Here is a 12,045-nt window from a genome sequence, read left to right on the forward strand (position 1 = left end):
TACCCACTTAAAGCTCCTATGAATTAAACCCTTAAGATTTCCTCTCCTATCACTTTAGGCATTACTACACCTACTGGTTTTGTAGAAACTTGATCTTGTTTAAAATGAAAAAAAAAAATGCTCCCCTCTAAGAGAAAGGAACTATCCGTTTGGTAGGAAAGCAAAACCAAAACCACAAGAATATGATGCATCAGAAATCAATGGGAAAAATAATTTCAAGGAGGAAGGCATTATAAACTCTGTCACATGCTGCTGACTGATCACTAAAGTAAGACAAATATGTTCATTGAGTTTAGCAACTTGTAAGTCCTTGACTATAAATATTTTTACTTGCCTCGGGGCACCTGGGTGCCTCTGTCTGTTGAATGTCTGCTCAGGTCATGATCTTGCGGTCTGTGAGTTCGAGCCCTGCATTGGGCTCTGTGCTGACAGCTCAGAGCCTGAAGCCTGCTCTGGAATCTGTGTTTCCCTCTCTCTCTGCCTCTCCCCTGCTCATGCTCTGTCTCTCTCACTGTCAAAAATAAATAAACATTAAAAAATTAAATATTTTTACTTGCCTATTTGTATTTATTTTGAGGTCTAAAGTTTTGATTTTCCTAATTAATTTTACTTATTAATTAGAAATATTAATTCTGGGGGCGCCTGGGTGGCGCAGTCGGTTAAGCGTCCGACTTCAGCCAGGTCACGATCTCGCAGTCCGGGAGTTCGAGCCCCGCGTCGGGCTCTGGGCTGATGGCTCAGAGCCTGGAGCCTGTTTCCGATTCTGTGTCTCCCTCTCTCTCTGCCCCTCCCCCGTTCATGCTCTGTCTCTCTCTGTCCCAAAAATAAATAAACGTTGAAAAAAAAATTAAAAAAAACAGAAATATTAATTCTGTATTAGAATTATAACAATTCACTATTTTATATTTCCATTGTTTAACTGACACACATAAAACTTTTCATTGTAGACATACAAATTTTTGCCATTTTGATTTCATATTTGTATTTATTTATTTATTTATTTATTTATTTATTTATTTATTTATTTATTTATTTTAGAGAGAGAGAGAGGGCATGAGCAGGGGACAGGGGCAGAGGGAGAGAGAGAAAGAGTCCCAAGCAGACTCCATGCTCAGCAAAGAGCCCAACATGGGGCTCAAAGCCATGAATCATGAGATCATCACCTGAACCCAAATCAAGAGTCAGATGCTCAACTGACTGAGCCACCCAGCTGTCCTCATGTTTTTTTAATAATAAAGAAAACTGGCTTTATCTTCTGACCATAATTGTTAACTCTTACTCATTAAAAGTCAAAAAATAAATGTGTAAGTAAAAAAAAATACCTGAAATCCTGCTTTTATATCTTAAAGTTCATAAATGTAAATGTGTTTGCAAACATTCGTCCAGAAATATTTCTGTACATGCACATACTCCATACACATATTTAAATAAGATTATACTTAAAATGCTGATCTTCATATTTTTACATGATAGTCTATTATGAATATATATATATATATATATATATATATATATATATTCCACTTTTTTCAAGATCTCCATGTGAAACTATTTAGAAGTAGAATAGAGGGTCAAAAGAAAGTACATTTTATGTTTTCATACATATGCCAAATTATCTTAAAGTTCATACCAATTATTTAATCCTTCTCTAGTGCTTTCAGACATTTTCACAAATTGTTTGATTCTTGTTCCTTCAAAGAAGTAGAACTTAATTCCTGTCCTCTTGAGTATGGTCTGTACTTAGTGATTCATTTCTCATAAATAAAATATGAGAAGTGTTGATGTGAAATCCCAAGTGTAGATCATAGAAGTTTACAGATTCTTCTTTGGGCTCTCTCTCTCGATCTCCTTTTTCTCTCTGTTGGATTACTTTCTTTGCAGGAAGCCAGAAGCTATGCTATGGGGCCATTCTAGCTGCCCCTTGGAAAGGTGTGCATGGTGAGAATCTGGGGACCCTGGCTCACAGCCATGTGAGCATAGAAGAAGACCTTCCAGTCCCAATCCAACTGTCAGATGATCGCAGCCCTAGCCAGACTTGGCTACAATCTCATGAGAAACTCCGATCTGGAACCTCCAGCTGAATCATTCCCCAATTCATGACTCACAGAATCTATGAGACCATAAATGTTTATTGTTCTAAGCTACTAAATTTGGTGGGTAATTTGTTATGCAATGATAGATAACTAATACAGAGTTTAGAACCCAGAAACTGGGGGCTGCCATTACAAAATCATGAAATGTTGGGATTGCTTTGAAACGGGCAACAGTGAAAGCTGAATAAACTTTGGACAGGGTGATAAAGACAGAATGAGCACAGAACAGACCGTGAAGCATGTGCTGGTAGAAACATCAGGGCCTTTGGGGAGGCTGCAGGTGTGGCCTTAAGGAAAGGTGAGGAAAGTAGCTTGCCAGTTAGCATGCATGGGGTAGACAGAATTCCAGCCTGTGCTTTTAATTCTTAGGCAATATTGGAATCAGAACCCTCAGACTTGGCGAAATTGTAGAAAACATTTGAACATCATAGGGATTCAACCATGTGATAAAAAGTACTTAGGACTATTACTTTTTAACATTCTTTTTCCCCCTTTTTAAAAGTTTATTTATTTATTTTGAGAGAGGCAGAGACAGAGTGGGAGAGGAGCAGAGAGAGAGAGGGAGAGACAGGATCCCAAGCAGGCTCCACACTGTCAGCACACAGCTCAAGGCAGAACTCAAACTCACGAAACCATGAGATCATGACCTGAGCCGAAACCAAGAGTCAGAAAGAGTCAGCTTAAGCGACTGAGCCACCCAGGTACCCTTTAATATTCTTATTTCTAAAAATTGACATGTTAAGGGATTTCAAGAACAATTGTTTAAAAATTAAGAAATCATTATCTCCCATTGAGGAAACATCCCTAGATTAAGTGGTATTGGGTTACAGTGTACAAGAAGCTACTTAATTGCACACATTTCAGTTACTCAGTTTTAAGTTAAAAAAATAAAGAGAAATCCCACCCCATTATTTATTAATTATATGCAATTGCAGGGTGTAGACAAGGGAAAGATGAGTTTTTGTAACAAAACTATACATTTAAATGAACAGGCATACATGTTTAAGACAAAAGAGATAATGGAGAAAACCATGTTGCATTTCCTTTACTAATCATTATTTTATATTCTAAGTTAAAACAGCATATTGAATTCCGGTGGTAATCATCCCTAAAAATTAATTTTACGTAAGCTCTTTCCAAGTATTATGCTTCCAGAGAGAAGAAGAAATTAAATACCAGTGATTGAATTTCAATGAGTAAGAGTCTCAGTGGCCAAAACAGTAAATAAGTTTTTAAAAGTAAAACAGATTCTTTTCTAAAAAAAATTGTTTTAATGTTTATTTTTGAGAGAGACAGAATGCAAGCAGGGAAGGGGCAGAGAGAGAGGGAGACACAGAATCCAAAGCAGGCTCCAGGCTCTGAGCTGTCGGCACAGAGCCTGACTCGGGGCTTGAACTTGTGAGATGTGAGATCATGACCTGAGTCAAAGTTGGACACTTAACTGACTGAGCCACCCAGGCACCCCTAAAAATAAAGCAAATTCTTTGAACAGTTACTGGTATCAAGTAAAACTTTTCACATGTTGAGAGAATTATGGTAGGAGAGCTTGTAAAGTAACCTTTTTTTTCTTTTTGTAAGGCAGAGAATAACAAGAAATTGTGTTAATTAAAACTGCAAAGGAGAAAACCCACACCTCTCAGGAATTGCTTAGCCTTGAATTTCATATTTAGAAGGTGTCATATTTGCAAATACTTTCGGGTTTTGCATTGGGCATAACTAATCTTACTATTAATTTAGTGGGTGATTTGCCTTTTATCTGAGGATGGTTATGCCCTGAGTGAAAAATGATTTGATTTACTTTTCCCAATTCATATGATTTAATCGTGACTGGATTGAAGCTTCTACATAGAGAATTGCTCAGCTTACTTTCTGTGAAATTAGTGGAGGGAATAATTAGGACTGCAGTGACTTCTGCGGATTGCAATTCATAATGTGTCATCCCCTTCTGCATGGCATTACTTTCCTCCCTCAGGATGGAATTTTGCATTGAGAACAGTCTTTGGAGTATGCTTGCCAGCTTGGTGGACAAACGTAGAATGAGCTTCTGATTTTCAGAAGTAGTGCCCCATCCATCGAATCTAACGCTCCAAGGGCCAATACTATGAATATCTTTTTGACTAAAGCTATTTCCATTCCAGCTCAAGATAAAACAATAGTTATTGTCTACCTTCATAATTGCATTCATCCTTACAAATGGATTTACTAAGGGAAGCCTGGGTGGCTCAGTCAGTTGGGTGTCCGACTTTGGCTCAGGTCATGATCTCACAGTTTGTGGGTTCAGGCTCTGCATCGGGCTCTGTGCTGACAGCTTGGCGGAGCCTGGAGCCTGCTTTGGATTCTGTGTGTCCCTCTCTCTGCCCTTCCCCTGCTCACACTGTATCTCTCTGTATCTCAAAAATAAATGAATGTTAAATTAAAAAAAACAAAAACAAATGGATTTACTGATAAAACAAAATCCTACCTAGTACAGTTTGTTGTAAGAATAGAAAAAGTTCAGACTTTTGTCCCAGAATATTTCCAAAGACTTTCTCCAGATCTCTCATTTGCATGCAGTTACAAATCTGTCAGAGTTTCTATGTTTCTGCCCACAGCTTAATACCAAAAGTAAACATGGTACTTGACTTTTGGCAAACTGCCTCGATCATAATGATTTGGGTAGAGCCTACCTTGGTTTAATTCACAAAATTGATCTGAATCACCAGTGCACATTCTCTTTTCTTTTCTTTCCTTTCCCTTCTTTCTTCTTCTTCTTCTCCTTCTCCTTCTCCTTCTCCTTCTTCTTCTTCTTCTTCTTCTTCTTCTTCTTCTTCTTCTTCTTCTTCTTCTTCTTCTTCTTCTTCTTCTTCCTTCTTCTTCTTCCTTCTTCTTCTTCTTCTTCCTTCTTCTTCCTTCTTCTTCTTCTTCTTCTTCTTCTTCTTCTTCTTCTTCTTCTTCTTCTCCTTCTTCTCCTTCTTCTTCTTCCTTCTTCTTCCTTCTTCTTCTTCTTCTTCTTCTTCTTCTTCTTCTTCTTCTTCTTCTTCTTCTTCTCCTTCTTCTCCTTCTCCTTCTTCTCCTTCTTCTTCTTCTTCTCCTTCTCCTTCTTCTCCTTCTCCTTCTTCTCCTTCTTCTTCTTCTTCTTCTTCTTCCTTCTTCTTCTTCCTTCTTCTTCTTCTTCTTCCTTCTTCTTCCTTCTTCTTCTTCTTCTTCTTCTTCTTCTTCTTCTTCTTCTTCTTCTTCTTCTCCTTCTTCTCCTTCTTCTCCTTCTTCTCCTTCTTCTTCTTCCTTCTTCTTCCTTCTTCTTCTTCTTCTTCTTCTTCTTCTTCTTCTTCTTCTTCTTCTTCTTCTTCTTCTTCTTCTTCTCCTTCTTCTCCTTCTCCTTCTTCTCCTTCTTCTTCTTCCTTCTTCTTTCTTCTTCTTCTTCTTCTTCTTCTTCTTCTTCTTCTTCTTCTTCTTCTTCTTCTTCTCCTCCTCCTCCTCCTCCTCCTCCTCCTCCTCCTCCTCCTTCTCTATATTCAAGTTACCTAATATACAGTGTAGTCTTGGCTTCAGGAATACAACCTAGTGATTCTTTTCTTACATATGACCCTCAGTGCTCATCCCGAAAAGTGCCCTCCTTAATACTCATCACGCATTTAGCCCATCTCTACACCCCACCCCCTCCAACAACCCTCAGTTTGTTGTCTGTATTTAAGAGTCTCTTATGATTTGCCTCCCTTGACAATGAAAAAATGAAATCTTTCCATTTGCAACAACATGGATGGAACTGGAAGGTATTATGCTAAGCGGAATAAGGCAGAGAAAGGCAGATATCATATGATTTCACTCATATGTGGCATTTGAGAAACTCAATAGATGAACATCAGGGCAGGGAAGGAAAAATATGATTAAAAAAAGCACATCCTCTTTTTAACAGATCTCGAGCTTCTTTGTTCCAACTAAGAATCCTTCCTTTTAAATCTTGGCTACTGTCTAAATACCATTTCAGAAGAATTATTGCTGACAAGATGATTAAGGGAAATAGTGACCTCCCTGACATGAGAATGTGACAGCTGCCTGGATTTCTCTTAAGTGACTCTTCATGTCTCAGTCCCATGCTCAACCATTTGGATTTACATCTCAACTCAGGAAAATTACAAATGACTGTGGTTATTGACTTTCTGCATTACTCACAAATAATGAAAAACACACATTTTTAACTTATATAATTTTACATAGCACATATTTACCAGGGTCAAAAATATACATGAAGTCATAGCTGAGCTAGATGAAACAGGATGTCACCTATTGCTTCAAGATCTTTTCCTTGTGACCATATCCCTTTTCTCATTTCTGGCACCAAATGTGTCTAGTTGCCCAGAGCCTTCTAGATCTTGCTCAGTTTACCCTAACCTGTTCTCAAGTTGCACACCTAAGCCCGAATGTTCATGATAAACTAACTACAATCGCCCACTGAAAGCTTTTTCTCCACTGTTCTTCGTGGTTCCAGAATTTCTAATGAATGGCTTGTAAACACTCATTATCATATCATTTGGGATAAATATCTCTAAGCACGTATCTGTGTATATGAACTTGGTCTTCACGTCTTGAAGTCAATTTAATAATTAAAACAAAAAGATAATTTCAGTAGCAGTGGAAAGCTCACGGCATTAAGATTCGAAGGTTTATGAGGAGTTGGCACTGTGAGGTCACATCAGGGTAAGCCTGTCCTGGTCACTGTCACTAATAAAAGTTAACTCTTTCTCAGGCCATTCATCCAGATGAACATGTTTCAAGCTCCAGAGGTGTTTGAGACGAAACTGCAGGATTGGTTCTTACCTGTAAAACTAGATGTGGCCACCAGACCCCTGTTGTTGACATGTCAGTGATAAGCTGACTCCACTTTAAAAATACACTTCCTAAAAAATAAATAAATAAACAAATAAATAAATAAATAAAAATAAAAATACACTTCCTGATTGGTAAGCCACTTAAAGGGACCTGCTGTGGCTTTGTCAACCCAGACTCTTCTCTAAGTGTTAAATGTACTTCAGAAACATCTTAGAGTCCTAAGGAATATCTTCCCTCCTTTGTTCTTTCAATGAATATTAATTATCTCTCTTCTTTGGGAAAAAAACTGTGTGGCCTTTGCCAAATTGTGTCATTTAAAAATATATACTCTTCTGAATCATCAGAGTGATTGATGTGTGTGTGTGTGTGTGTGTGTGTGTATTTTTATCTGCAAAGTGGTATGTTTGGATTAGCTGATTGCAAAGAACCTTCTACCCAGAAACTATTTCCATGTGTTTTCTCTATGTATCTAACCACCACTTCAAAGGGGTGAAGTACACAAACTCAAATGAGCATCTATTTTCTAGCATTATGCAACAATATAGTTTTCTGATGCATGATTAGTTGGTAAGAAAGAAATATGAAGAGACGTGTTGTTGTGATATGGTGTTTGGGCTTGTGTTCTAATTCCACCCTTCTAATAACTATAGAACATTATGTCATTTAAACACTCTGACCCACCATCTCGGCATCTGCAAACTGAGATAACACTATCTATCCAGAGACTTCACAGGGTTAAGTGAAACAAGACTGAAATACACCTTAAAATGTTTGCACCATTACAGAGCTGTACAAATGTCAAGTAACTACTTATGCATCCAAACTTATTGCTTTGTTTAAACTTCTCTCATGGAGGAAGTTCGGAGATGATTGAGTTGGATGATAAATAAATAAGGGTGATAAAGATCACAAAAATGAGCCAACTGGGAAAAGAAGAGTTTTTATAAGAAATAAGACCAATGCAAGCGTTTATTTATTTTGAAAGAGAGAGAGTGCCAACGGGGCAGGGGCAAAGAGAGAGGAGAGAGAGAGAGAATCCGAAGCAGGCTCTGCATTGTCAGCACAGACCCTGATGCAGGGCTTGATCTCATCAACCATGAGATCGTGTCCTGAGCTGAAATCAAGAGTCGGACACTTAACTGACTGAGCCACCCAGGAGCCACAATATTAGTTTTTATGTAAAAATTTCAACAGGTAGTATTTTCCCATCCATGTTCATGACTCTATATATCTTCAATCTAGACCTATTTCTCTTGCACAAAAAATGAAAAAAATGGACACAGATAAAATTCAGAAAAGCATAAAGATGAAATGATAAATTTCCACAGAGAAGCTTCCACATAAAGTGAGTCAAAATAAAAATCAGAATTCTTTAGCCAGAAACATTTTTAAAATGGTGGAAGATACGATTCAAGAGAATGGATTAGGTGGATATAGATTCTTTTAGGCCAGTTCTAAGACACTGTAATAAAAGAATGCTAGTGCTGAAGATTATAGCCCCTGCCTCTGCCCACTTCCCAGTTTGACACCCTTAGTCATGTTTTTTCATCTCTTTGTGCTTCCTTCCCCATTTGCAACATAAGGGTCACATTATATCTCCCTTGGATTGCTTATGACCATTACATGCATTACTATGCTTAAGCATTTAGAGTAGAACCAAGTACATGAAAAGTGTCCATTTTTTTAAACAAAGAGAACTTTTTTGTTTTTAAAAGTTGTTTGTTTGTTTGTTTGTTTGTTTGTTTGTTTGTTTTGAGAGAGAGAGAGAAAGCACGAGTAGGGTAGTGACCGAGAGAGACAGGAGAGAGAGAGAATCCCAAGCAGACACCCCACTGTCAGCACAGAGCCCAATGCGGGGCTCAAACTCACCAACTGTGAGATCATGACCTGAGCCAAAGTCGGCCGTTCAACCGACTGAGCCACCCAGGCACCCCTGGAGAGAAAACTTCTCAAAGCTCAAAACAGGTAGGTTTACAGAGAGAAAAAAAGTAACAAAGAGGCACTATTTGTACATTGGATATTAAAATTTGATATACACGCCTTATCTATTAGGTCACTGGGGTTTTAACATTACACACATATGGCAAACTTGAAATAAAGGTTTAGGAACACTTATGGAAACTAAATCCACGATAGTTTTAAATAATTATTTGACACTTACATCTAGTTTTTGAGAATGCTATCTAAATGTCAACCATAAAGGTGTCTGTGCCAAACAGAAACAAGATAATGGTGTTGGTGGAATTCAGGACTGAGTCCATAGAACATTTCTGGGGTTGTTACATCAATTCAGCGAATAAAGCAGATGGTCTTGTCTCTTTCATAGCCATGATGTCGTCTCATGTGCCTCCAAAGAGATTAGTTTTACAATAAGTGTGATGCTTGTTATAATCCTACCTAGACAAGTCAACCTTCGACTTTTCAATTGACAGAAAAGTTTAGATGCAAAATCAGACCTCTGCATATGAAGGAACTCTCAATGGTAAGCAGGACACAAATTTCCAGAAGGAGCATTTGTGATAGAAATGTTATGGACAAGGACAAAGAAATTACAAATGTGAGTAAGGCAGCTCTTAGTTAGAAAGATGTAGTTAAATGATAGAAATATAGGCAGTAAAAACATCTACATTAAAGAGTTTTTAAAAAGTCATTGAAGGGAAGAAAAACATCAAATCCTGCCAGCATTAGCTCTTCCCTGAGTAGTACATAGGAAACCTCTATTTCCTTGTTCCTTAAATTCCTTAAGCTTCTCTAAATGTTAATATTTAAAGTCCTCTTATATTTAAGGGCTTGAAAACAATATTGCTTATTTTTATTTTCTGTAGTAGTAAAATGTATAAAAGGCAGACCTTTATAGGTGGGATGCATGGCTATCTATAAAACATGATTTTTCCTTAAAATCTTAAGGGAAATTCACTTTAAAATAATAAATGCTCTAAGAGCCTTGTCATGAGATCTCAATCAATACAGTATCTCATCAAAAAGATGTCCACTAATGACAATATACAAGCACTGTCCAATTCAGTATCATATCATCCCATTCAAATTATCTGCATGGCACTTACCACTGCTTGACCTTTTTTCTCTAAATAGTCATTCAATAAAATTTTACTGAGGACCTACTGTATCTATTGTGTTAAGTGTTGGGTATCCATCAGTGAGTAAAATAAGATAACAAACCCATCCTCTCTGTGCTGACGGCTCAGAGCCTGAAGCCAGCTTCAGACCTATCCACCATAGGTTCTCTTCCCCTACAGTCTAAAAAGGTTTAGTAAAGAGAGAATACAGCAGAAATTGCCATACTTAAGGGGTTTCGCTAGGAACCTCCTAGAAGGTCAAACTTTAGAAAGTATGGCCCAGAAGTCAAAGTATATAACAAATTTAATGAGTGCTATTCTGGCAGGGGTGAGGTGGGGGTGAGGGATTTGATTCAGAGCTGCAGCCTGCCTCAGGCTACCCCCAGCCCACTCCTAGGCACAGAATTTAACAAAGACCTCTCCCGTTCAAAGATTAACAGTAACAAAGGGGCCTAGAGAGACTGTACATATAAATTAAATGCTTCAGTGTAAGAAGAGACAAATTACCAGCATTCTAAAAAATATAATCTGGAAAACACAATACAGATAGGCACAAACTCAAAGAGGGAAAAGTTTCTAACTAATGAAATGCTATCCAACAGCAATGACACAGGGGCGCCTGGGTGGCTCATTGAGGGATGGAAGAATGGGCAAACAGGAAGGAATAGATGTTGTTTAAAGTTGTAGTGAAACAATCAGGGCGACTGGATGGCTCAGTCGGTTAAGCATCTGACTTTGGCTCTGGTGATAATCCCAGGGTTGTGGGATCAAACTCCATGTCGGGTTCCAGCTCTGCCCTGGTGGAACCTCCTTCAGATTCTCATCTCTCTCTCTCTCTCTCTCTCTCTCTTAATATGAAATTTATTGTCAAATTGGTTTCCATACAACACCCAGTGCTCCCCCCAACAGGTGCCCTCCTCAATGCCCATCACCCACTTTCCCTTCTCCCCCAGCCCCCATCAACCCTGTTTGTTCTCAGTATTTAAGAGTCTCTTATGGTTTGCCTCCTTCCCTCTCTCTAACTCCCCCCCCCCCCCTTTTCTCCCCTCTGGTCTTCTGTTAAGTTTCTCAGGATCCACATAAGAGTGAAAACATGGTATCTGTCTTTCTCTGTATGACTTATTTCACTTAGCATAACACTCTCCAGTCCCTCTCTCTTAAACCAACCAACAAACAAATAAAATTGTAGCTAAAACACATAATGCATCCATATTCTCACTGATTTTCATAATTCTGTCATTAACAGTGGCACAAAACAGTTGTTGGGAGCAAACCAAATGCTGAACAAAAATTTTTCCCTGAAATTTAGCAACTCCTTGATTTTTGCTACACATCATGTTTTTTGTTAAAAGCGAGTAAAAAGTACTCATAGATTACTAAAATAGTGTTGTAATAGTGCAGGTTTATTTTGGAAAATATTCATAGATGGGTAGATAGATGATATTGATAGGTATGCAAAATTGATGATAGATGATAGATAGGTAGATAGATGATAAATAGATAGCCCTCTCTCTCTGTACACACACACACACACACACACACACTGAGAGGGACAGATAAATATATTAATAATTATGTCAAATAGAAGCTTAAACTATTTCTGCAAGGAGTATTTTGAGGATTTGGGTGTTTACTTTTTTCTTTGCATCTTCTTATATTCTTAATTTTGGAACTCTATAATGAATACGTGTTATTTTTATAATTATTATAATCTTACTTTACCTTTAAAAGACCACCAATTGGAATGTATATCACATATTAGGCATTAAATATATATATTAAATATTCACATACAAAATGTTTAGGCCTTGAGTCATTTATTGGCAGTGGAGATGGAAAGAAACTGATAGGTGTGAGGTTCTGGAGATATTTCATACAAAGAACATAGAGTATTTCAGGAACATCTGGGTGTCTGGGGTGGAAAAGAATAAGGAGGAGTTGAAAGTACTGAAGAAAAAACATCCAATCAGGAGGAGTGAAAAATGATAGTGTTCTTTGGGGAAGAAAATTATTTGTGGGGTTATTAGGGCTTAGGTTATCATGCAGCAGTTGGATAATTTTTTTTTATG

General features: G+C 37.8%; 1 long non-coding RNA gene across 1 annotated transcript in view; it reads right to left on the minus strand.

Annotated features, from left to right (window-relative positions):
- Positions 1-5,842: 5,842 nt before the first annotated feature.
- Positions 5,843-12,045, minus strand: part of LOC123380736 — a 285,855-nt gene continuing 279,652 nt past the window's right edge. Inside the window, exon 6 of the long non-coding RNA XR_006586846.1 lies at positions 5,843-6,967. This is a non-coding gene — a long non-coding RNA (uncharacterized LOC123380736). The remainder of the gene's footprint in view (positions 6,968-12,045) is intronic.

This window comes from Felis catus, chromosome D2, assembly GCF_018350175.1.
Source record: "Felis catus isolate Fca126 chromosome D2, F.catus_Fca126_mat1.0, whole genome shotgun sequence".
In the NCBI taxonomy this organism is placed as follows: Eukaryota; Metazoa; Chordata; class Mammalia; order Carnivora; family Felidae; genus Felis; species Felis catus.